Source organism: Bufo bufo, chromosome 5, assembly GCF_905171765.1.
Source record: "Bufo bufo chromosome 5, aBufBuf1.1, whole genome shotgun sequence".
Classification (NCBI taxonomy): Eukaryota; Metazoa; Chordata; class Amphibia; order Anura; family Bufonidae; genus Bufo; species Bufo bufo.
Window position 1 is genome coordinate 24,992,463 of NC_053393.1, and position 25,221 is coordinate 25,017,683.

A 25,221-nucleotide genomic window follows, 5' to 3' on the forward strand; every position below is an offset into this window, starting at 1 on the left:
TTGTTTCTGCCTGGCCACATTTCGATGCTGATTAATTGTAAAAGGTGTTTATACCTTAGATTTGAGCTATGTGTTGGGATCTGGCCATGACAGTCATATTCATAAGGCATAGTGCCAAGTGAAATCTTCAATGAAATTATTATCTGGATAAATATTATCTCATTGTATTATTGCCCCATATATGTAAACAAAGGGAATTTGTAGAGGCAATTGTGCAGACCCCGGGTCCAGCAGGGCCATTATCGTCCGTAGCACTTCACTGTTTTGCATGTTGTAATTTGTCTTGTCCATTTACTGCTTGTCCAATTTTGCATAATGTAATAAAGAATGTATTTGTACTTTAAGTGTGGTCTTGTTCGTTTGGTGAGGTATACATGGTTACTACACATAGTTATTTGTGTATCTATTTGGGTTTCCGGTCTAGTCTAGGCTCTGAAGGGGTCTGATCTGGGGTCAGAATTAATTTTAGTTTGTGCTGTGGGGTCTAAATTAATATAAGGGTTGGTTTGGGGTCGGAATCAATTCAGGAGTCTAGCTTGGAGTCTAAAGTCCCCCTACTTAATGTGGCTAGCTGTCACGCCGTTGACAGGTTTGAGAAGGTCTGAAAGATTATCTGCACATTAGTTATCTTACAGCCTCTTTTGGTTTCACTTTTTCTGTGTGTTGCTGGTATGTCCACACCCCCTGTTCAGGTGTGGATCATCTGACCTTCACCTCCCCCTATTTAGTCTGACTTTACCCATCACTCCTTGCTCTGGATAGCTTCATTTGGTTTTTGGAAGAGCTGGAGTGTGGTTTGTGGTGAAGTCCTGTTCGTCCATCATCCATCAGCCTCAGAAGTTAAGTGTTCTGCTTGTTGTGTTTTGTATTCCCCCCTACCTTTGTTGTTTACTAGGCCTCAGCGAGACGTTGGTTACTTCACCAGGGAATGCCCTGTCATTACTATTAGGGCATCTGAGGGCCACCAGGGTTTTCTAGGTTCCTGTGTATGGGCATCTCTACCATCAAGAGGTGCCCATACGGATAGGAGTTAGGGTCCATTCACACGTCCGTTTTTTCTTTCCTGATCTGTTCCGTTTTTTCAGGAACAGATCTGGACCAGATCTGGACCCATTCATTTTCAATGGGTCCTGAAAAAAATCAGACATTGAGCTGTCCGTTTTTTTCCAGGACCCATTGAAAATGAATGGGTCCAGATCTGGTCCAGATCTGTTCCTGAAAAAACGGAACAGATCAGGAAAGAAAAAACGGACGTGTGAGTGGACCCTTAAGGCCAGGAGCAGGGTTTTATAGGTGGTAACCCTTTTCCTTCCCTAGCGGTGAGGCCTAGTGTCTTTTACATTCCTTCTTGTTGTTGTTTGGTGTTCTCCCCTACAACATCCGTGACACTAGCTTGAAGAGCTTGTGTGGAGCAGCACATAGTATATAATATAATATAAGGCCGAAAAAAGACATTTGTCCATCCAGTTCGGCCTGTTATCCTCCAAGTTGCTCCAGAGGAAGGCAAAAAACAACAACCTGTGAGGTAGAAGCCAATTTTCCCCACTTAAAGGGAACCTGTCACCAGTTTTATGGTGTCCTAACTAAGGGCAACATAAATAAGTGATTGATTCTCTTAGCACAATGCTGGGTCACTTTCTTTAATTGACCCAGTCAATCTGCCAACATCTTGTATTGAAAAGCTCCAGCTGATAATGATGAAACCTGAATATTAATGAGCTCCTGACTCTCCCCGCCCACCTGCTGCTGAATGACAGTTTGTTTCCATATGAACCAGCAGCAAGTGGGCAGGGGAGTGGCTATAGCTCTGAATTAAATATACGCTGGACTCAATGACATCACGCCGGACTCAAATCAGCTCATTAGCATGCGGCATGCGGCATCTTTGTGTGTATATTATGAAAGAACCATCTGTCACACCAGTAAGTGAATACATCTAAGGTACTTTTTAGTAGTTAATGATTGTATATAATTAGTTAGATTATCCACATGACAGGTTCCCTTTAAGGGGAAAAAAAATTCCTTCCCGACTCCATTCAGGCAATCAGATAACTCCCTGGATCAACGACCCCTCTCTAGTAGCTATAGCCTGTAATATTATTACACTCCAGAAATACATCCAGGCCCCTCTTGGATTCCTTTATTGTACTCACCATCACCACCTCCTCAGGCAGAGAGCTCCATAGTCTCACTGCTCTTACCGTAAAGAATCCTCTTCTATGTTTGTGTACAAACCTTCTTTCCTCCAGACGCAGAGGATGTCCCCTCGTCACAGTCACAGTCCTGGGGATAAATAGACGATGGGAGAGATCTCTGTACTGACCCCTGATATATTTATACATAGTAACCCTAATTTTGATAATCTTTCAGGGTACTGTAGTTGCCCCATTCCAGATATTACTTTAGTTGCCCTCCTCTGGACCCTCTCCAGCTCTGCTATGTCTGCCTTGTTCACAGGAGCCCAGAGATCTCACGAGATTTCAAAATGGGATTCTCGTCCGGCACAGTGGAAAGGACACAGTGTATCTTCGGTATAATTCTGAATATTTTTAAAGTCCTTCAATCCAATTTTACAGCATGGCCATGCTCATAGACGTGGAGGTGCTTTTCTTACAGGTGTGCGATCCAGCCCATACGTGTTTCGGGAACTCTCCTTCCCTTCATCACTGATACACTGTGTCCTTTCCACTGTGCCGGACGAGAATCCCATTTTGAAATCTCGTGAGATCTCGGGTAAGCCAGCTGAAGCAGGACGGAGTGAGACGCCGGCAGTGCCCCGCGCCGCCCGATCCTTGCTTGAAACAGACTGTCAACAACGAGGGAGGTAAGAAGCCTTCATATATGAGTTTAACAGTTATAGCCAATACGGGACTGAATAATACAATATAGCCAGTTGGCGCATATGATCGGTACCTAACGTCTGGGAAGCACATGTATAATATTCCAGTGAATGCAGTCGATTTGGGACTGAATAGAATACTATAACCATCTGTCTACAGTGATGTCACAATACCAGCTTATAATACTTGGAAAATATTTGTGAAACAGTACTGCGACCAGAGATCTCCTAGAAAGGAGGACCTAAGTCAATTATTTTACTCTATAAGCGGACTTCCATTATTACAAGACGGCAATTGATTTATAGCACTCTGGCACAAATACCTTTAACCAGATTGCAATATACACTCACCTAAAGAATTATTAGGAACACCTGTTCTATTTCTCATTAATGCAATTATCTAGTCAACCAATCACATGGCAGTTGCTTCAATGCATTTAGGGGCAGGGCCGATCCTAGGGTCACAGGCGCCTGGGTGCAGAAATATTTCTGGCGCCCCCACATGGGCGTGGTTATCTTACTAACTCCTCCCCTTTACAATGTTTCTATGGCAACAACTTCAGCCCCCAACTTCAGCCCCACGAATCGGCGGCTCGGCTTAAAAAAAAAAAAAAGTCAAAAAAAAAAAAGTCCCGGTGGCTCGCTCGGCCAGGGCCGGACTGGGGATAAAAACCAGCCCTGGAAAAAGTTGCACACCAGCCCCACAGCATTGCGTCATTATTTACTTGTTTATAATAGGAGAAAGCATTCATTTTAAAACACGTGTGTAAACACGAATATGAACTTTGCCCCACGATAGCTCTTTTGTAGAACCCCCATAAAAACTTACAGTTACTTGACTTGGCCCTTGGGGATCTCGGACGCCACTTCAACACTTTGGCCGGGGGCTCGGCGGAGCTGATGTTGTGCTTTAACCTAATGAGAAAGATTTCATAATAAGGATTTGGAGAAAGGGCAGAGGGATAGCAGAGCAGGGAGAGGCTGGTGCTGCTACTAGGGGGTCATACCATGGGGGAGTAATAAAGCCCACCATAATGCCCCCCCAGTAGTAATAATTCTCCTTATAATATGCAAAACATTTGTAATGCCCCCAGTTGAGCTAATGTTCCCATAATGTGCCAATATAAAATACCCCTTCTCAGTGCCCCCGTAGATGACCCCCATAGTGCCCCCCCCCCTTCCCCATAGTACCCACCATAATGTGTCCCAGTATAAAATGCCCCTATACAGAGCCCCCATATAAAATATCTTCTTTTTTAGCCTCAGTAGATGCCCCTATAGTGCCCCCCAATAATCTGCAGTAAGATGTGCCCCCATAGATGCCCCCAATCATGTGCCAGTAATAAGAGCCCCCCCACCATCATGTGCCAGTAGCCAGAGCCCCCCCATATCATGTCATATCATGTGTCAGTAGCCAGAGCCCCCCATATCATGTGCCAGTAGCCAGAGTGCCCCCAATCATGTGCCAGAAATAAGAGCCCCCCCACCATCATGTGCCAGTAGCCAGAGCCCCCCATATCATATGCCAGTAGCCAGAGCCCCCCCATATCATGTGCCAGTAGCCCCCCTTATGTGCCAGTAGCCCCCCTATGTGCCAGTAGCCCTCCTTATCATGTGCCAGTAGCCCCCCTTATCATGTGCCAGTAGCCCCCTTATCATGTGCCAGTAGCCCCCCTTATCATGTGCCAGTAGCCCCCCATATAATGTGCCAGTAGCCAGAGCCCCCCCCCCCATATCATGTGCCAGTAGCCAGAGCCCCCCCCCCACCATCATGTGCCAGTAGCCAGAGCCCCCCCATATCATGTGTCAGTAGCCAGAGCCCCCCCATATCATGTGTCAGTAGCCAGAGCCCCCCATATCATGTGCCAGTAGCCAGAGTGCCCCCAATCATGTGCCAGAAATAAGAGCCCCCCCACCATCATGTGCCAGTAGCCAGAGCCCCCCATATCATGTGCCAGTAGCCAGAGCCCCCCATATCATGTGCCAGTAGCCCCCCTTATGTGCCAGTAGCCCCCCTATGTGCCAGTAGCCCCCCTTATCATGTGCCAGTAGACCCCCTTATCATGTGCCAGTAGCCCCCTTATCATGTGCCAGTAGCCCCCCTTATCATGTGCCAGTAGCCCCCCATATCATGTGCCAGTAGCCAGAGCCCCCCCCCTTATCATGTGCCAGTAGCCAGAGCCCCCCCCCATATCATGTGCCAGTAGCCAGATCCCCCCCATTATCATGTGCCAGTAGCCAGAGTGCCCCCATATCATGTGCCAGTAGCCAGAGTGCCCCCATATCATGTGCCAGTAGCCCCCCATATCATGTGCCAGTAGCCCCCCTTATCATGTGCCAGCCCAGTAGTCCCCCCTTATCATGTGCCAGCCCAGTAGTCCCCCCTTATCATGTGCCAGCCCAGTAGTCCCCCTTATCATGTGCCAGCCCAGTAGCCCCCCTTATCATGTGCCAGCCCAGCCCAGTAGTCCCCCCTTATGTGCCAGCCCAGTAGCCCCCCTTATGTGCCAGCCCAGTAGCCCCCCTTATCATGTGCCAGCCCAGTATTGTACCTATATAAAAAAATAAAAAAAAATAATACACTTATACTTACCTCCAGCAATGCGATGCGATGCAGGCCGCCTCTTCCGTCTGTGTCCCTCGCTATACGGCTCAGGCGACGCGATGACGTCATCGCGCCGCCTGCACCGGCCTCTGATAGGCTGCCAGCACTAAGCCGGCAGCCTATCAGAGGAACAGGAGGGGACACACCTCTCCCTCCTCTGCCGCAGCACAGGCATCTGTATTGCCGTCCTGAGGACGGCAATACAGATGACTATGGAGATGAGCGCTTCTGCAATGGAGGCGCTCATCTCCTGCTCTGCCCTGCCGCCGGCCGCGGCCGCCCCCACTTGTCACCAGGGCCGCGGCCTTGCGGCACTCAGGCTTGCCGGCCCACCGGGAAATTTCCCGCTATCCCGGCAGGCCAGTCCGGCCCTGCGCTCGGCGCCTTTCGGGTGACAGCGCTGGGGTGCGGGGCACCCACTGCACCCCGTGTAGGATCGGCCCTGTTTAGGGGGTGGTCCTGGTCAAGACAATCTCCTGAACTCCAAACTGAATGTAATAATGGGAAAGAAAGGTGATTTGAGCAATTTTGAGCGTGGCATGGTTGTTGGTGCCAGACGGGCCGGTCTGAGTATTTCACAATCTGCTCAGTTACTGGGATTTTCACGCACAACCATTTCTAGGGTTTACAAAGAATGGTGTGAAAAGGGAAAAACATCCAGTATGCGGCAGTCCTGTGGGCAAAAATGCCTTGGGGATGCTAGAGGTCAGAGGAGAATGGGCCGACTGATTCAAGCTGATAGAAGAGCAACGTTGACTGAAATAACCACTCGTTACTATCGAGGTCTGCAGCAAAGCATTTGTGAAGCCACAACACGCACAACCTTGAGGCGGATGGGCTACAACAGCAGAAGACCCCACCGGGTACCACTCATCTCCAATACAAATAGGAAAAAGAGGCTACAATTTGCACGAGCTCACCAAAATTGGACTGTTGAAGACTGAAAAAATGTTGCCTGGTCTGATGAGTCTCGATTTCTGTTGAGACATTCAAATGGTAGAGTCCGAATTTGGCGTAAACAGAATGAGAACATGTATCCATCCTCTGATGGCTACTTCCAGCAGGATAATGCACCATGTCACAAAGCTCCAATCATTTCAAATTGGTTTCTTGAACATGACAATGAGTTCACTGTACTAAAATGGCCCCACAGTTACCAGATCTCAACCCAATAGAGCATCTTTGGGATGTGGTGGAACGGGAGCTTCGTGCCCTGGATGTGCATCCCTCAAATCTCCATCAACTGCAAGATGCTATCCTATCAATATGGGCCAACATTTCTAAAGAATGCTATCAGCACCTTGTGTAATCAATGCCACGTAGAATTAAGGCAGTTCTGAAGGCAAAAGGGGGTCCAACACCGTATTAGTATGGTGTTCCTAATAATTCTTTAGGTGAGTGTATACTGTGTGAACAGAACTATCCTGACATTTTACTAATCTGTGGATTATTTAAAGTGCACTATATATTTTATTGTATTTTAATTATCAACTGACTTTATTTTAACATATTTACACGTGTTCATTTATTGTGATTTAATTAAATTTTATGTACATTATGATCCAAATGAAGTGTGCTCGCCCATCATTTTAGTTTTATAATAAATTTTGTATATGCAAAAATACTGTGAGCCAGCCTGATTGATTCATTATTCCTTTTTGAATATTGGCACCACATTTGCTATGCGCCAATCCTGTGGAACACTCCCTGTCAGTATAGAGTCCTTAAATATCAGAAATAAGGGTTTGGCTATGACATTACTTAATTCCCTTAGGATACGGGGGTGTATGCCATCCGGTCCTGGCGATTTTTCGATTTTAGGCTACTTTCACATTAGCGTTTTTCTTTTCCGGCATAGAGATCCGTCACAGGGGCTCTATACTGGAAAAGAACTGATCAGGCATATTCCCATGCATTCTGAATGGAGAGTAATCCGTTCAGGATGCATCAGGATGTCTTCAGTTCAGTCATTTTGACTGATCAGGCAAAAGAGAAAACCGTAGCATGCTACAGTTTTATCTCCGGCGAAAAAAACTGAAGACTTGCCTTAATGCCGGATACGGCATTTTTTTCCATAGGAATGTATTAGTGCCGGATCCGACATTCAAAATACCGCAATGCCGGATCCGTCCTTCCGGTCTGCGCATGCGCAGACCTCTAAAAATGAGAAAAAAATAAATACCTGATCCGTTTTGCCTGATGACACCGGAAAAACGGATCCGGTATTGCAATGCATTTTTCTGCCTGATCAGGCATTTTTCAGACTGATCAGGATCCTGATCAGTCTGAAAAATGCCTGATCAGTAAGAAAAAATGACATGCGTTTGCATACAGTTTGCCTGATTAGGCAGGCAGTTCAGGCAACGGAACAAACAACGCAAGTGTGAAAGTACTCTTAATCTTTTTAAGTCTCTGTTGTACTTCTTCCTGGGTCAGACAGGACACTTTTAATGGGGAATTTACTTTTACATTCTGCATTCCATCTGACAGTTTATTTTCCTCAGTGAAGTGGAGAAAAAATATTTAATAGCTTTGCTTTCTCCTCGTCGCTCTCTGCGACTCCCCCCTCATTACTCTGTAAAGGGCCGACACCTTCAGATTTATACGTTTTACCATTTATATAATTGAAAAACATTTTAGGGTTAGTATTACTCTCCTTGGCAATTAATCTCTCGGTCTCTAGTTTGGCCGCTTTTATTTGTTTGTTACATATTCTATTTTTTTCCTTATAGTTTTTCAGTGCTTCCTCACTACCCTCCTGTTTTAGTGATTTAAATGCTTTCTTTTTGTTGCCTTCTTTACAGTTCTATTTATCCACATTGGTTTCTTCTTGTTCCTTAACCTTTTATTCCCATACAGTATGTACCTCTCACAATTAGATTTTAGGATGCTTTTAAAGATATCCCATTTTGTGGCTGTATTTTTATTTGTGAGGACTTTATCCCATTTAGTTAGGCCTATGGCCTCTCTTAGTTGGCTAAATTTAGCTTTTTTGAAGTTTGGTATTTTTATTCCTCACTGAAGAAACACTCTTTTGAATGATAATTGGAAGGTTATTACTTTATGGTCACTATTTCCCAGGTGTCCCCCGACCTGCACGTCTGTTGTTCGGTCAGGTATATTGGTTAATACTAAGTCCACTATGGCCGTCCCTCTAGTCGGGTCCTGAACCAGTTGGGAAAGATAATTGTCTTTGGTTATTGCCAAGAACCTGTTTCCCTTATGAGATATACAAGTTTCAGTTTCCCAGTCTATATCTGGGTAGTTGAAGTCCCCCATAATAACCACCTCATTATGATTTGCCGCCTCGTCTATCTCGTTTAGTAGTAGATTTTCTGTGGACTCTGGTATATTAGGTGGTTTATAATAAACTCCTATTAGTGATTTATTATTGTTTTTGCCTCCATGTATCTCTACCCACAGTGACTCCACATGTTCATGTCCCTCATCTATATCTTCACGGAGTGTTGGCTTTAGACAGGACTTTACATAAAGGCATACCCCTCCCCCTCTCCGGTTTTTACGATCCTTTCTAAACAGACTGTAACCTTGTACATTAACGGCCCAGTCATAGCTATCATCCAGCCATGTTTCCGTTATTCCCACTGTCATAGTCCTCCTCACACATCACTAATTCCAGTTCACCAGTTTTATTAGTCAGGCTTCTGGCATTAGTATACATACATTTGAGAGGTTTATGTATATTTTTTACCCTACACCTTTCCTTCTGAACTGTTCTAGTCCCTCCATCCATTCCTTCCCCAGTCCCATTACCTTGCCCCCGGTCTCTATCTGCACTATCTTCCCCTCCTATAATGTAATTTCCCTCCCCCCCCCCCCCCAGTCCCTAGTTTAAACACTCCTCCAACCTTCTAGCCATCTTCTCCCCAACACAGCTGCCCCTTCCCCATTGAGGTGCAGCCCGTCCCTACGATAGAGCCTGTAGCCGATAGAGAAGTCGGCCCAGTTCTCCAGGAACCTAAACCGCTCTTTCCTACACCAGTTCTTGAGTCACTTGTTAGACTCCCTAATCTCCTACTGCCTTTCATGTGTGGCTCGTGGTACCGGCAGTATTTCGGAAAATACTAACTTTGAGGTCCTTGCCCTAAGCTTTTGACCTAAATCCCTAAAATCATTTTTAAGGACACTCCACCTTCCTCTAACTTTGTCATTGGTTCCGATATGGACCATGACCTCTGGTTCTTCTCCAGCTCCTCCCAGTAATCTGTCAACCCGATCCGCGATGTGTCGAACTCTAGCGCCAGGAAGACAGCCCACTGTTCGGTGATTACGGTCTTTGTGCCCCTAATAATTGAGTCTCCCACTACAAGAACCTGTCTGACCTAGCCTGCTCTCCTGGTTCCCTGCTTACTGGAACCAACTTTCCCCTGAATGGCAGAGGAAGTGTCCGGCTGCAGCAGTGCTCTCTCTGAACTGACATCCCCCTCATTTGCCAACCTTGCAAACTTGTTGGGGTGTGTCAGATCAGGGCTAGCCACCCTGGCACTCCTCCCTCTACCCCGCTTTCTAACTGTTACCCAGCTAGCATAGAATAGACGAGAAGCTGGAAGTAAGTAGATCTGATCTGGGGGTTTGAATTAATTTTGTGGTCTTCTGGGGTCAAAATAAATGTTGTGGTCTAGTCTAGAGTCTGAATTAATTATATGGTCTGGTCTAGGGTCTTAATTAATTTAGGGTGTCTATGTCTCCATACTGCAATTTCTACTTAACTGTCTGGTGTGTGTGTGGTCTACTTGTCCCAGCATGCTCCACTCATTTGCTATGACTTGATGGGAGTTGTACTTTCACAGAAATTGTGGGCTTTTTAATAGCAGAGTTAGGCCTCATGCACACGAACATTGTTTGTTTACGTGTCCGTTCCGTTTTTTTACGGATAGGATGCAGACCCATTCATTTTAATGGGTCCGCAAAAAATGTGGACAGCACACCGTGTGCTGTCCGCATCAGTATGTCCGTTCAGTAGCCCCGCAAAAAAAATAGAACATGTCCTATTCTTGTCCGCTTTAGGCATTGTTACAATGGACCCGCAAAAAATAAAACGGATGGCATACGGATGTCATCAGTTTTGGTTTTTTTGCGGATCCGCAATTTGCATGCCGCAAAACGCATACAGTCTTGTGCATGTAGCCTTAGGATACAGTTTAAAGGGACACTGACAGGCCCAATTAGCATATTTAGGCATATATATGTCAGTACAGGTCTTATAAAGTCTATTAAAATCATCTAAGTATCCCCCCTGTCCACCTTATAAATACCGAAATATTAAGTTTTATAACCTGCTTGTCCGGTCACAAATCTGCCCAAGGGGCGGCGTTTCATCTGAAAATGCGCCCAGCCAGCCGCTCCCAACTGCCGTTCTGAAGCCCCGCCCAGCTCATCAATATTCACTTCGCTGGGCGGCGGCTACAACTCTCCCGACTCAAGATTCTGCGCACAGCCCATTCGATCCTCTGGGCACGTCCTCCGTCCAATCTTCAGCGCATGCGCCCGGCCGGGGTCACATCGCGCCTGCGTACAGAGCGATGCAGCCCCTGCTTTATGCGCATGCGCCGGGCACTTGAGTCGGGAGAGTTGTAGCCGCCGCCCAGCGAAGTGAATATTGATGAGCTGGGCGGGGCTTCAGACGGTAGTTGGGAGCGGCTGGCTGGGCGCATTTTCAGATGAAACGCCGCCCCTTGGGCAGATTTGTGACCGGACAAGCAGGTTATAAAACTTTATATTTCGGTATTTATAAGGTGGACAGGGGGGATACTTAGATGATTTTAATAGACTTTATAAGACCTGTACTGACATATATATGCCTAAATATGCTAATTGGGCCTGTCAGTGTCCCTTTAAAGTAAAAGAAGGTGGTCAACATCAAAAGCAGAAGAAACTTTATGGAGAAGTGATCCTTAGGTTTGGCACACAGAAAGTCAATGCTTCCTTTGGTTAATGCAGTCAAATGTGGTGGAAACCAACCTAAAGGAGGTCAATAAGTCAGCTGGATGTGAGGAACTTGGTTAGTTTGCTATAGACAAGATGCTAAGGTAACTGGAAGATCATAGTAAGCAGAGTCCAGAGATAGGTCCACCTTGAGGGAAGATTTCTTTAGAATGAGAAGCAGGTTCGTACGGTTGAAGGCTGAGAAGAAGATGTTGGTGAAGAAGAGGTTCAAGAGTCCAATCAGGGTTGGGGCACAGAGTTGACGTTGGCACAGAGTGACTGGCCAGGAGGGCACGGTACTTTACAAAATGTTTCAACCATCATATTTACAGGGTACACAAGCTTGCGATTATGTTGCTAAATATGAGGGCATAGTACTCTTGCTGGTTACAGTCTCTTAAAAGGCACATCTAGCAGATCACTTCTTATATAACAGGACTATCTCTTAGGCCTCATGCACACGACCGTTGTTGTGTTCCGCTCCGCAAAATGGGGTTCCGTTGTTCCGTGATCCATTTCCGTGTGTCTTCCTTGATTTTTGGAGGACCACCAGACATAGGCCTCACATGCACACGACAGTGATTTGGCTTCAGTGGTCCGTGTCCGATTTTGCTTCAGTTGTGTTTCCTTGTGTGTCTTCCTTTTTTTTTGTCTGACAGGGGAAAAAAAAGGAAGGTTAATGAAAAGTGTAATTTTATTGCACCAAGGTCTTGTAGAAAAAAACGGACGCGGACACGGATGACATACCAGTTGTGCATCAGTTTTTTTGGACGGACCCATTGACTTGAATAGGTCCGACCTCCGTTTTCCACTGACAAGAATAGGACAGGTTATATTTTTTTGACGGACTGGAATCACGGATCATGGACGAGGAGAAAAAACGGAGCACTATCAGGTTTTTTTCACAGCTCCATAGAAATGAATGGGACCTCCACTACACTGTGAAAAATGACGGAACGGACGTGGATGCACACAACGGTCGTGTGCATGAGGCCATAAAGGAAAGTAAAAAAAAGTCTAAGACAGGTTTCCCATGCAAATGATAGGAAAAAAACGGACGCGGATGACAATCTTGTGTGTCTCCGCGTTTTTTAGCGGTCCCATTGACTTGAATGGGTCCGCGAACCGTTTTCCGCGAAAATAATAGGACAGGTTATATTTTTTTGACGGACTGGAACCACGGATCACGGACGCGGATGGCAAACGGTGCATACAGTTACTAACAGGCATAGTGCATGAAATATTTACAGTCCGTTTTGACAGACCATAAATCCCAAGAGATTCTGCCATCTAGTGGCTACTAGAACACATATTACTGTATTATCATGCTCTTATAAATGTAGGTTAATTTTATAGACTTTTATCATATTTACCTATAACATTTTAGAAAGAAAAATTACTGTTCAAACAATACTTGTTACTAGAGATGAGCAAATTTCATATTTTGAAATTCGTTTGCGATTCGTTCACTGGTAAAAGCAGAATTACCATGGACCATAACGCAATTCTATGACGGAATTCCGTTATTCATTCCGTCATAATAGAGGTCTAAGGGCTGCATAACGAATCCGTCCTGTTTCCGTTATTCAGGGGAGTCCTCTATTAAGATGGAATGAATAAAGGCATTCCGTTATGCATTCCGTCATAGAATTGCATTATGGTCCGTGGTAACAGAATCCATAACGCAATTCTGCTTTTATCAGTAAACGAATCGCAAACGAATTTCATAAGCGGAAATTCGCTCATCTCTACTTGCTACGAGATTAAAACAGCATTTACAAACAAACATTTTCACTAGGTGGTGCTATTAGAGTTATAAAGAATTATACTAATTATAGAATTAATAATTACATATGTACAGCTGGTATAACCTGGGCATCTCCTGTATATAATTATATATGTACAGCTGGTATAACGTATACATCATCTTGTATATAATGATATGGAGCATGCTGGTATAACCTGGGTATCTCCTGTATATAATTATATGTGTACAGCTGGTATAAGTTATACATCTTCTTGTATATAATGATATGTATATAATGCTGGTATAACCTGGGTATATCCTGTATACAATATATATGTACAGCTGGTATAAGTTATACATCTTCTTGTATATAGTAATATGGAGCATGTTGGTATAACCTGGGCATTTCCTGTATATAACTATATATGTACAGCTGGTATAAGTTATACATCTTCTTGTATATAGTAATATGGAGCATGTTGGTATAACCTGGGCATTTCCTGTATATAACTATATATGTACAGCTGGTATAAGTAATACATCTTCTTGTATATAGTGATATGGAGCATGCTGGTATAACCTGGGTATCTCCTGTATATAATTATATGTGTACAGCTGGTATAAGTTATACATCTTCTAGTATATAGTGATATGGACCATGCTGGTATAACCTGGGCATCTCCTGTATACAATATATATGTACAGCTGGTATAAGTTATACATCTTTTTGTATATAGTGATATAGATCATGCTGGTATAACCTGGGCATATCCTGTATATAATTATATATGTACAGCTAGAATAAGTTATACATCTTCTTGTATGTAGTAATATGTGCTATACTGGTATAACTTAGGTATCTCCTGTAAATAATTATATTATATAATATACAGGAGATACCCAGGTTATACCAGCATGGTCCATATCACTATATACAAGAAGATGTATAACTTATACCAGCTATACATATAGAATTATATACAAGAGATACCCAGGTTATACCAGCATGGTCCATATCACTATATACAAGAAGATGTATAACTTATACCAGCTGTACATATATAATTATATACAGGAGATACCCAGGTTATACCAGCATGGTCCATATCACTTTATACAAGAAGAGTTATCTATTTATTTTATGCACTTATATAGCGCTATTATATTCCGCAGCGCTTTACAGACATTATCATCCAACTGTCCCCAATCTATGGTCCCTATCAGTCTGTCTATGGGAGGAAACCATAGTACCTGGAGAAAACCCACGCAAACACGGGTAGAACATACAAACTCCATGCAGATGTCCTTGGTCGGATTTGAACCTAGGACCCTAGCGCTGCAAGGCACCAGTGCTAACCACTGAGCCACCGTGCTGCCCCATGTATGTATACCTTATACCAGCTGTACATATATAATTATATACAGGAGATGCCCAGGTTATACCAGCATGGTCCATATCACTATATACAAGGAGATGTATAACGTATACCAGCTGTACATATATAATTATATACAGGAGATACCCAGGTTATACCAGCTGTACATATATAATTATATACAGGAGATGCCCAGGTTATACCAGCATGGTCCATATCACTGTATACAAGAAGATGTATAACTTATACCAGCTGTACATATATAATTATATACAGGAGATGCCCAGGTTATACCAGCATGGTCCATATCACTGTATACAAGAAGATGTATAACTTATACCAGCTGTACATATATAATTATATACAGGAGATACCCAGGTTATACCAGCATGGTCCATATCACTATATACAAGATGATGTATAACTTATACCAGCTGTACATATATAATTATATACAGGAGATACCCAGGTTATTCCAGCATGCTCCATATCACTATATACAAGAAGATGTATAACTTATACCAGCTGTACATATATAATTATATACAGGAGATGCCCAGGTTATACCAGCATGGTCCATATCACTATATACAAGATGATGTATAACTTATACCAGCTGTACATATATAATTATATACAGGAGATACCCAGGTTATTCCAGCATGCTCCATATCACTATATACAAGAAGATGTATAACTTATACCAGCTGTACATATATATTGTATACAGGATATACCCAGGTTATACCAGCATGCTCCATATCACTATACACCAGAAGATGATTTTCATGGACTGGCCACTAGAGGGCGATTGTGTACACCAACAGATCCCTTTGAAGTAGATCAAGTATCAGGATAGTAAAACGTAGAATAAAACAAAGCATGGAAAGACAAATGCTGAATTAATTCTGTTTACAGACTCCTGTCAGGCTGGAGGCTGCGGCTCAGGATATGTAATGCACACCCAGTTCTCCGCAGCGCTGGAACTCATAATGTGTGCTGATAGACTTCCCACAACTGTATCTCACAAGAACGACTGCAGCTTAATGTACAATTTGTATGTAATTCCTGGTATTATTGGATAATAAAGCTGAAGATTTGTGTTTTCCTTATTGTGTTTTCATCAGGTCGACAAAACGATGACTTGCGTTGGATTTCCCCGTAACGGCGTGTTAAGGATAGAACAGCGGGGAAACTATTAACATTTTACATTAGGAATAAAGAACAAGGCATAAATATTCAATGAGATGAGGCTCTCATCACCATCGGGAGGAATACATTATGATACATTATGTATACACCACAAATAATTCACGACTGCAGCGCATGGTAAGAAGTGGGCAAAGTGATAATATCCAGCTGGGAGAATGGATATTATAAGGCCGGGACTCCACCACATGATTACAGCACTAATACAATGGGGTTACCTCATACCCATTTATATCTATTGTATCTCTGTTCACATGTACTTTCATGCAACCACAATATTGCTGTTGTAGAAAGATTCCATTAAATCACATGCAATTTTTTCCCAATACGGTTATATTAAAACTGGATGCACTAGAATAAGATTCAGATTTTAAGCAAGAAAGAAAATCACCTCGAAATGGCAGACATTTGTAATAAAATTGTGCTTGCCTACAGTCACCACTAGGGGGACCATTGGAGTTTACTGCACTGTCTATAGTGAACCAATAATGAAACTTATGGAGTAAAAGTTATGCAGTAATCTCCTGAGCTCCCTCTAGGGATGGCTGTATATTTCTGTATGTGGTAAGCTCCCAAGCTCCTTTAAAGGTGGCTATATATCTGTATGCAGTAATCTCCTGATCCCCCTCTAGTGGTGGCTGTATATATCTGTATGTAGTAAGCTCCTGAGCTCCCTCTAGTGGTGGCTGTATATATCTGTATGTAGTAATCTCCTGAGCTCCCTCTAGTGGAGGCTGTATATATCTGTATGTAGTAATCTCCTGAGCTCCCTCTAGTGGTGGCTGTATATATCTGTATGTAGTAATCTCCTGATCCCCCTCTAGTGGTGGCTGTATATATCTGTATGTAGTAAGCTCCTGAGCTCCCTCTAGTGGTGGCTGTATATATCTGTATGTAGTAAGCTCCTGAGCCCCCTCTAGTGGTGGCTGTATATATCTGTATGTAGTAAGCTCCTGAGCTCCCTCTAGTGGTGGCTGTATATATCTGTATGCTGTAATCTCCTGAGCTCCCTCTAGTGGTGGCTGTATATATCTGTATGTAGTAATCTCCTGAGCTCTCTCTAGTGGTGGCTGTATATATCTGTATGTGGTAATCTCCTGAGCCCCCCTCTAGTGGTGGCTGTATATATCTGTATGTAGTAATCTCCTGAGCTCTCTCTAGTGGTGGCTGTTTATATCTGTATGCTGTAATCTCCTGAGCTCCGTCTAGTGGTGACTGTATATATCTGTATGGAGTAATCTCCTGAGCTCCCTCTAGTGGTGGCTGTATACATCTGTATGTAGTAATCTCCTGAGCTCTCTCTAGTGGTGGCTGTATATATCTGTATGTGGTAATCTCCTGAGCCCCCTCTAGTGGTGGCTGTATATATCTGTATGTAGTAATCTCCTGAGCTCCCTCTAGTGGTGGCTGCATATATCTGTATGTAGTAAGCTCCTGAGCTCCCTCTAGTGGTGGCTGTATATATCTGTATGCTGTAATCTCCTGAGCTCCCTCTAGTGGTGGCTGTATATATCTGTATATAGTAATCTCCTGAGCTCTCTCTAGTGGTGGCTGTATATATCTGTATGTGGTAATCTCCTGAGCCCCCCTCTAGTGGTGGCTGTATATATCTGTATGTAGTAATCTCCTGAGCTCTCTCTAGTGGTGGCTGTTTATATCTGTATGTGGTAATCTTCTGAGCCCCCTCTAGTGGTGGCTGTATACATCTGTATGTAGTAATCTCCTGAGCTCTCTCTAGTGGTGGCTGTATATATCTGTATGTGGTAATCTCCTGAGCCCCCTCTAGTGGTGGCTGTATATATCTGTATGTAGTAATCTCCTGAGCTCCCTCTAGTGGTGGCTGCATATATCTGTATGTAGTAAGCTCCTGAGCTCCCTCTAGTGGTGGCTGTATATATCTGTATGTAGTAATCTCCTGAGCTCTCTCTAGTGGTGGCTGTTTATATCTGTATGTGGTAAGCTCCCAAGCTCCTTTAAAGGTGGCTTTATATCTGTATGCAGTAATCTCCTGAGCTCCCTCTAGTGGTGGCGGTATATATCTGTATACATAAATCTCCTGTGCTCCCCCTAGTGGTGGCTGTAAATATCTGTATGCAGTAATCTCCTGAGTTCCCTCTAGTGGTAGCTGTATATATCTGTATGTAGTAATCTGTATTAACTCTAGTGGTGGCTGTATATTTCTGTATGTGGTAAGCTCCGAAGCTCCTCTAAAGGTGGCTATATATCTGTATGCAGTAATCTCCTGAGCTCCCTCTAGTGGTGGCTGTATATATCTGTATGTGGTAAACTCCTAGGTTCCTCTAAAGGTGGCTATATATCTGTATGCAGTAATCTCCTGAGCTCCCTCTAGTGGTGGCTGTATATATCTGTATGTGGTAAACTCCTAGGTTCCTCTAAAGGTGGCTATGTATCTGTATGTAGTAATCTCCTAAGCTCCCTCTAGTGGTGGCTGTATATATCTGTATTGAGTAATCTTCTGAGCTCCCTCTAGTGGTGGCTGTATATATCTGTATGCAGTAATCTCCTGAGCTCCCTCTAGTGGTGGCTGTACATACTGTATGCTGTATGCATACAGCCACCAGATAGGGATGTCCCAGGCTTAGGTCAGACGGCCACTAGCAAACAAGTGTTTAGTGATCTATATAATTGCTATAAAGATAATATAAAGTCTTGGTGGGAGGTCAAATCCCTGGAACGCTACAAAGGACACAAAATCGTCCCACGGGGATTACGGCTTCGGGTAAGACCAGCCGATAGGATATCTTCACCAGCTCTCTTGATTAAGTGGGAAGAGATACTCACGCAGAGCTCACTGACCTTAATGAGCTTATTATTGGAGGAAGAGAAACAAGTCTTCGAGCGTTCATCTAAAAAATTTAAAGAACAAATTGAAATTGCCCTCAAATTCAGAGAAGACTGTGAATTTACAAGGCGTGAGGCCTCTCTCCAAACATCTGTCGATCGCTTCCAGGGACTTATCAAGGAGCGGAAGCATTGACAGTTTGTTAGAGACCTGGGCGAATTTAGGGAAAACCGTGCTTATACAATAGGACAAGGACAGGTAGCAGGCTCTGAACCCTCCTCCTCTGATTTTGATTCCTCAGACACGGACTCGTACTCTAGACCCTACGGAGGACATTATAACTCGGGTCGTTCGGGCTCTAGACGACGAGGTGGTCGAGGATGGCAGAGGGGTGGTGGCTACAGAGGCAGGGGACGGACGACACGAGGATCGGGATATCCAAATACCTCCTCATCCTCGCCTCCTTCTGGTTATTCCAACAATACCTTGTCACAACAACAACCCTCTTTTTTAGAGAAGAGTGCTATGCCTTACCAACTACGAGATCGACTACGAGATCGCAACCGGACAGACAGGGGACAGTAACTGATCTCCAGATCGTTAATCTCTCAGCCAGGTGCCTCACTCCGGAAGAGGTGGGGGTCCTTAAGAGGGGCCTATCATTTGTGCCTACCACTACCTTTAGCCTCTTCTCCTGGACTAGGGACCTCCACCTCTTCTGCAGGAGGCTAAAGTGGCACAAATTCTTTAGGACCTTAAACAGAGAAACCTATAGCCGACTTGGTCTGGATGAGGGTGACTTTGATGATCTTCAGACCCTTACTAATCTGAACAGAGATCATAATCGTGTTACAGGCTCTGGTCCGTTTACCACATTGAAGCCTAAGAGCAAAAGAATGCCACCGCTGGCAAACTATGAACATGTTGACATCTTTTTGCAGATGGTCACCAGCGACCTGGAACAACTTGAACGAATGGGCCCTAGATCCTTTAACCTTTCCCTGACGGAGATGCAGGCACTTAGATCACTTTAAAAGGATCGCACTATTGTAATCAAACCATCTGACAAGGGGGGAAATCTCGTCGTCCTTGATTGCGATTCATATGTGCGCATGTGCCTGGATCTCCTGAAGGACAAAGAGGGCTATAGGATCCTACCTGCAAATCCGACCCTGTCCTTCCTATCAGATCTGAAACAGATCTTGATGATCGGTCTTAATGATTAGGTTATCAGCATACCGGAATTTAACTTCCTACTGCCAGATAAGCCCACTATAGCGACCTTTTACGGGCTCCCAAAGATCCATAAGGGGACTACCCCACTTAGGGGTCGCCCCATTGTATCAGGGGTAAACTCCTTGACCTAGAATGGTGGGGTTTACCTGGACCAGGTGTTGGGGGAGTTCGTTGTGTCCCTCCCGGCATATACGAGGGACACAATGGACTTCCTCAACAAGATTGATACGCTCAACCTGGATCCAGATTGTATTCTGGGAAGCATCGACGTTGAATCGTTGTATAGCTCCATTCCCCACATTGAAGGTCTTAGAGCCATAGGGTATTTCCTACGCACCAGGGGGATACAATATGGCCCACACAATGGATTTATTTTAAAATTATTGGAGTTTACCTTGACCCATAATTTCTTCTTGTATAATTCAAGATTCTACCACCAGCTCAGGGGGACGGCAATGGGCAGCCCTTGTGCCCCTACATATGCCAACCTCTTCCTGGGCTGGTGGGAGGATACACATGTCTTTCCAGATCATGTCGTGTGGTGGTCCAGTAACATACAGTTCTGGACCCGATTCATTGACAACGTATTCATTGTCTGGAAGGGTGAACCAGCAGAGTTTAAGAGATTTGTCGCTGATCTGAATAAAAACGAGATAGGCCTCCGGTTCACCTCTGAACACAGTTCATCTACTATCACCTTCCTAGACGTGAAAGTAACTAAGACTGGGGACAAACTGTCAACTAATATATATATAGGAAGAAGACAGCAACTAACTCTCTGCTGCACTGGAGCAGTTACCACCCGGCCCCCCTCAAACGGGGCATTCCCAGAGGTCAATATCTCCGGGTGAGAAGGAACTGCTCCAGTGAGGAGTCCTTTTTTAGTGAAGCTAGGGCTTTACAGGATAGATTTAGGGCCAGAGGGTACCCACAACCAGTGCTGAGGGACGCATTTAACCATGCACTGACCAGGGACTGTACTGACCTACTAGTCCCCAAAAGTAAGACATCTGCCAGTCCTTCATCAACTAGAATCATCTCCAACTTTGATGCAGCAAATCAAGATGTCAAAAAAGTGTTAAGGAAATACTGGCCGATCCTTAGAATGGACCCTGACCTCTCAGAGATAATTACTGAACATCCTGCTATCTCCTATAGACGAGGCAGGAGTTTGAAAGACCGGTTAGTCAGTAGCCACTTTATACCACCTGCTAAAACTGGTACCTGGCTAGATAGAAAACCTATCGGCGTCTATAAATGTGGTAGCTGCAAAGCCTGTGATTTTCTATCCACTGCCAAAATCATCACTTGTTCGGTAACAGGCCAGACATTCCACATTCAGGACTTTATTAATTGTAGATCGAAAGGAGTGGTCTATCTGTGTCAGTGCTCATGTCCCATGGACTATGTCGGAAAGACAATTAGGGAATTGAGAAGGAGGATTTTGGAGCACGTCAATGACGTAATTAACAAAGAAATAACATCTGTTGCCACCCACGTCAATAATCTCCATGGGGGCGACCCTAGGTCACTTCAGTTTACAGTGCTTGAACTAGTACCTCCATCTCCACGCGGGGGTGACTGGGACAGGAGGATCCTGCAAAAGGAGAGTGAATGGATCCATAGACTCCGGTCCCAGTCCCCCCGTGGTCTTAATGAAAGACTTACTTTTTCATGTTTTCTTTGACCTCTTTATACAATGGGTGATTCCGCCTGCACCCTCTTCCCCTTCACAATTCCTCGTCCATGGATCATTCCTTATTTATTTATTTATTTATTCATTCATTTCAACTATTCAGGGATTGGTTCTTTTGGCAATGGGTCTCTTGGCTCATCCCTGGGCATTCTTACCCCTTCTTTTCAACTTAACAACATTAGTTTTGCTTGCTGGCCGTATTGCGTGCCCCTGGGTTATCCCTATCTTGCTTTTTGTTTTCCCCATTTCCCTACCCCCCACCCTTTCCCTGTATCCTTTGTCTGTGTACATCCCCCCTTTTTAGCTTTTGAGGCTTCAGTGTATGTAGTGTCCCCAAAACTGGACCTGGTGCGTAAAGCACCGAATTATTAAATATCATAAACAATGAAAGATAACAGATTCATTGTGTACATATCTGTTTCCCCCTGTTTTATCTATTTTTTCAGGGGTAAATGTATATCCTATCAACGATCATCTCATTTTAATTACTGATTTCCCTATCCCCACCACCCGGCTTCCCCGTAATTAGTTACCCAGCTTCCGGCTTTATGACCATATTTGTTATACATAGAACGCATTCCATCATAATATGGTACTGTCACGGCTGAGGATGGGGAAAACCCTCAGCCGTACGATGCCCCGAGATGTTAGTGGTTGCTCGGCCAGGACAACAGAATAAGGGAGCAGGTCACCTCCTAATGCATCCCTAATCTGACCCTAACTCCTAGCTGCATGAGCCGACCTTGAAGGTAGGAGGGCTCATGCTCAGGAACCTCGGATCCCTACTCACCCTCCGCCAATCCCTGAACTAGGAGCTGGGTAGACCACCTGTTCCTCCTGGATACGGAGAAACAGGAGTCTAAACTAGCCGGGCTGCAAGGGGAACAGAAACAGACATATGGCAATGGCAGGTAAGTGCAACTAGTACCACACCTACCTGCCACAGACACAGAGCCTGGAACCCAAGTATAAGTGCTGCTGTCCACAACAACACAAGAGACAGAGCACACACCACACAGGAACCCAGGAAACCATACGCTGCAATAAATAAGCATAACACAAACACATCTTCAAAACATTGTGTATCACAATTTATAAAAAAAGGCACACCTACAAACGCAGGTTGCCAGGTGTAACCGCATGCAGCTTGCAGCAAGCTGCAAAGCACAAACATGTTGCCAGCGGCAACCACACATGAGGCAACAATCCAGCCGCCCTCACCATGTGATTGACCAAAACCAAAACCGCAGGCAACAGCATGCGGATCAGGAGTCACGACCATAACCATGGTCGTGACAGGTACACTATTCAGCGTTTATATAAAAATCTAATATTGGATTTATACTTAGTGTTAGATCAAATGTAACCTGTTCCGGTCCCCTTGAGTATATTTTTCATTTGTCTTAAGCTACTGTGTGAGGGTTTAATGCCCCTTAGATCATCTTCTGTACCTGACGGAACAGTTACAAGACAGGAAGTCCAATGCGGTTCAAAGACCGGATGTACCATGCGTTCCAGAACTAGCTGCTCGTCGTCGAGGCTTCAGTCAACCGGAAGTTGGTCTGTGGGCATGCGTTTCACAATGGAACGCACGCCTATAGCCTATCTGTGGCTTCCCTGATGGTATTTCCTACCGGAAGTCGACCGGCGGCGTGCGCCTCACGGTGGAACGCACGCCCATATTACATGTCTGCCATATAGATGGTAGTTAAAATCATGTTTATGGGCTTAATAAACACCTGTGACTAATTGGGAGAGTGCCTATAAGGTGGAGATGGGCAGGTAGTCAGAATACTTGACCATAGGAGGATCAACAGTGGAGTAAGCGCCGCAACAATGCCCTTATTGTGAGTACCCTCTGGACGTCTTGACCAATTGATCAAGAAGTACCAACTTTTTATGTATGTCTTTTATCATTTAGGTTGCCATAATCAACAAGCCATTTACCTATGGCACATGTCTACTAAATGAGGGACGTATCAGAGGTAGTTCTGTTTTTATACCTTTGAGATTCGGAAGGTGGTGGTCTCAAATATTGGTTGTTTCTGTGTATACACTAGTAAATCCATGTTCTTTCATGTTTCAGCTGCACTTATTCATTATACGTGGATGCTCGTCTCGCTAGACACGTTTAAACCTTTGCTGGTGCACGTTGTGTGTGGCTTTAGTGCATTATATACTGCATACAGATTGACATCAAAAACCCCGGGATATAGTGAGTTATTTCTTCACTTTGTGATCGATGTGGTGGTGGGCACATGTCTGTCAGTTGAATAGCTAGGGTTGAACCTACTATACATAAAAATATATGTATGTGTATCTTTTTCTTCACAGAAATCAACCTTGAGTCCTTGCTCGCATGAAATAACCGTCTATATAATCTGGGCATGCGACACTTGGCCTGCCTCCTCCTCCTCCTATCAGTATCATCTGGTCGATTTTAATTGATTGCTGCATGAGAACTGACACCATTATACTCGGAACGGTGATTAACACCCACTACACGGAGGCCTCATTATAATATGGATCCCCGTCCGTTCTGATTTTGGTTTATCATCTATTTAAATATTTATAACTATTTACCCCCTGATGATCCCACACTGTGGGGGAAATGCGTTGGGGTTTACTGCAATATCTGCTTGTAATAACAAACATTATTTTAATAGGGTGTCTTTTAATAATTAGCTTAGTGCACGGTGTACCTCTTGGTGTCTATACATCATGAGGGTTGTATACATTGGGCACAACATTTGTGTTCGTTTTGTCTCTCTGTCCATGTAGGAGTCCGTTCTGAGGCATATATCTGCTAGTGGACACCAATTAGGGTCTTATAGGAGCTGGTAACCTTAGGCTCGAGGACAGGGAGTCCCCACCATTAGGGGCCGTCCCTGGGCAGAGGGCATAGTTTAGGGTATGCAATCAGGGATAGTTTCTCACCCATAACTAACTTACCTAGCCTCTTTGTGGATATACTTAGTACATGTCATGAGATATAAATAATAAAAGTAATATATTTTTCTTCATAAGGGTTACATTTCTAGCTGGACCTATATATTATTTTCTTGTTGACCCAATTATTAATACCTATCCTTAATTGCTGGACAAGTACAGCCACCAGTAGATAGAGCTCAGGAGATTGCTACATACAGATATATACAGCCACCACAAGGGGGAGCTCAGGAGTTTACTACATACAGATTTATACAGCCACCTCTTGCGGGAGCTCAGGAGCTTACCGCATACAAATATATACAGATATAACTAGAGGGAGCTCAGAAGATTACTACATACAGATATATACAGTCACCAGTAGAGGGAGCTCAGAAGATTACTGCATACAGATATATACAGCCACCACTAGGGGGAGCTCAGGAGATTACCACATACAGATATATACAGCCACCATTAGAGAGAGCTCAGGAGATTACAGCATACAGATATATACAGCCACCACTAGAGGGAGCTCAGCAGATTACTGCATACAGATATATACAGTCACCACTAGAGGGAGCTCAGGAGATTACTACATACAGATATATACAGTCACCAGTAGAGGGAGCTCAGAAGATTACTGCATACAGATATATACAGCCACCTCTAGCGGGAGCTCAGGAGCTTACCGCATACAAATATATACAGATATCACTAGAGGGAGCTCAGGAGTTTAATGCAAACAGATATATACAGCCACCACTAGAGGGAGCTTAGGAGATTACTGCATACAGATATATACAGCCACCACTAGAGAAAATTTAGGAGATTAC

General features: G+C 44.2%; 1 long non-coding RNA gene across 1 annotated transcript; it reads left to right on the forward strand.

The window, feature by feature from the left end:
* Positions 1-378: 378 nt before the first annotated feature.
* Positions 379-24,680, forward strand: LOC121001691. The gene is made up of 3 exons (XR_005779113.1): positions 379-390; positions 10,599-10,604; positions 24,564-24,680. It is a non-coding gene; the product is annotated as an uncharacterized LOC121001691 (long non-coding RNA).
* Positions 24,681-25,221: the final 541 nt, after the last annotated feature.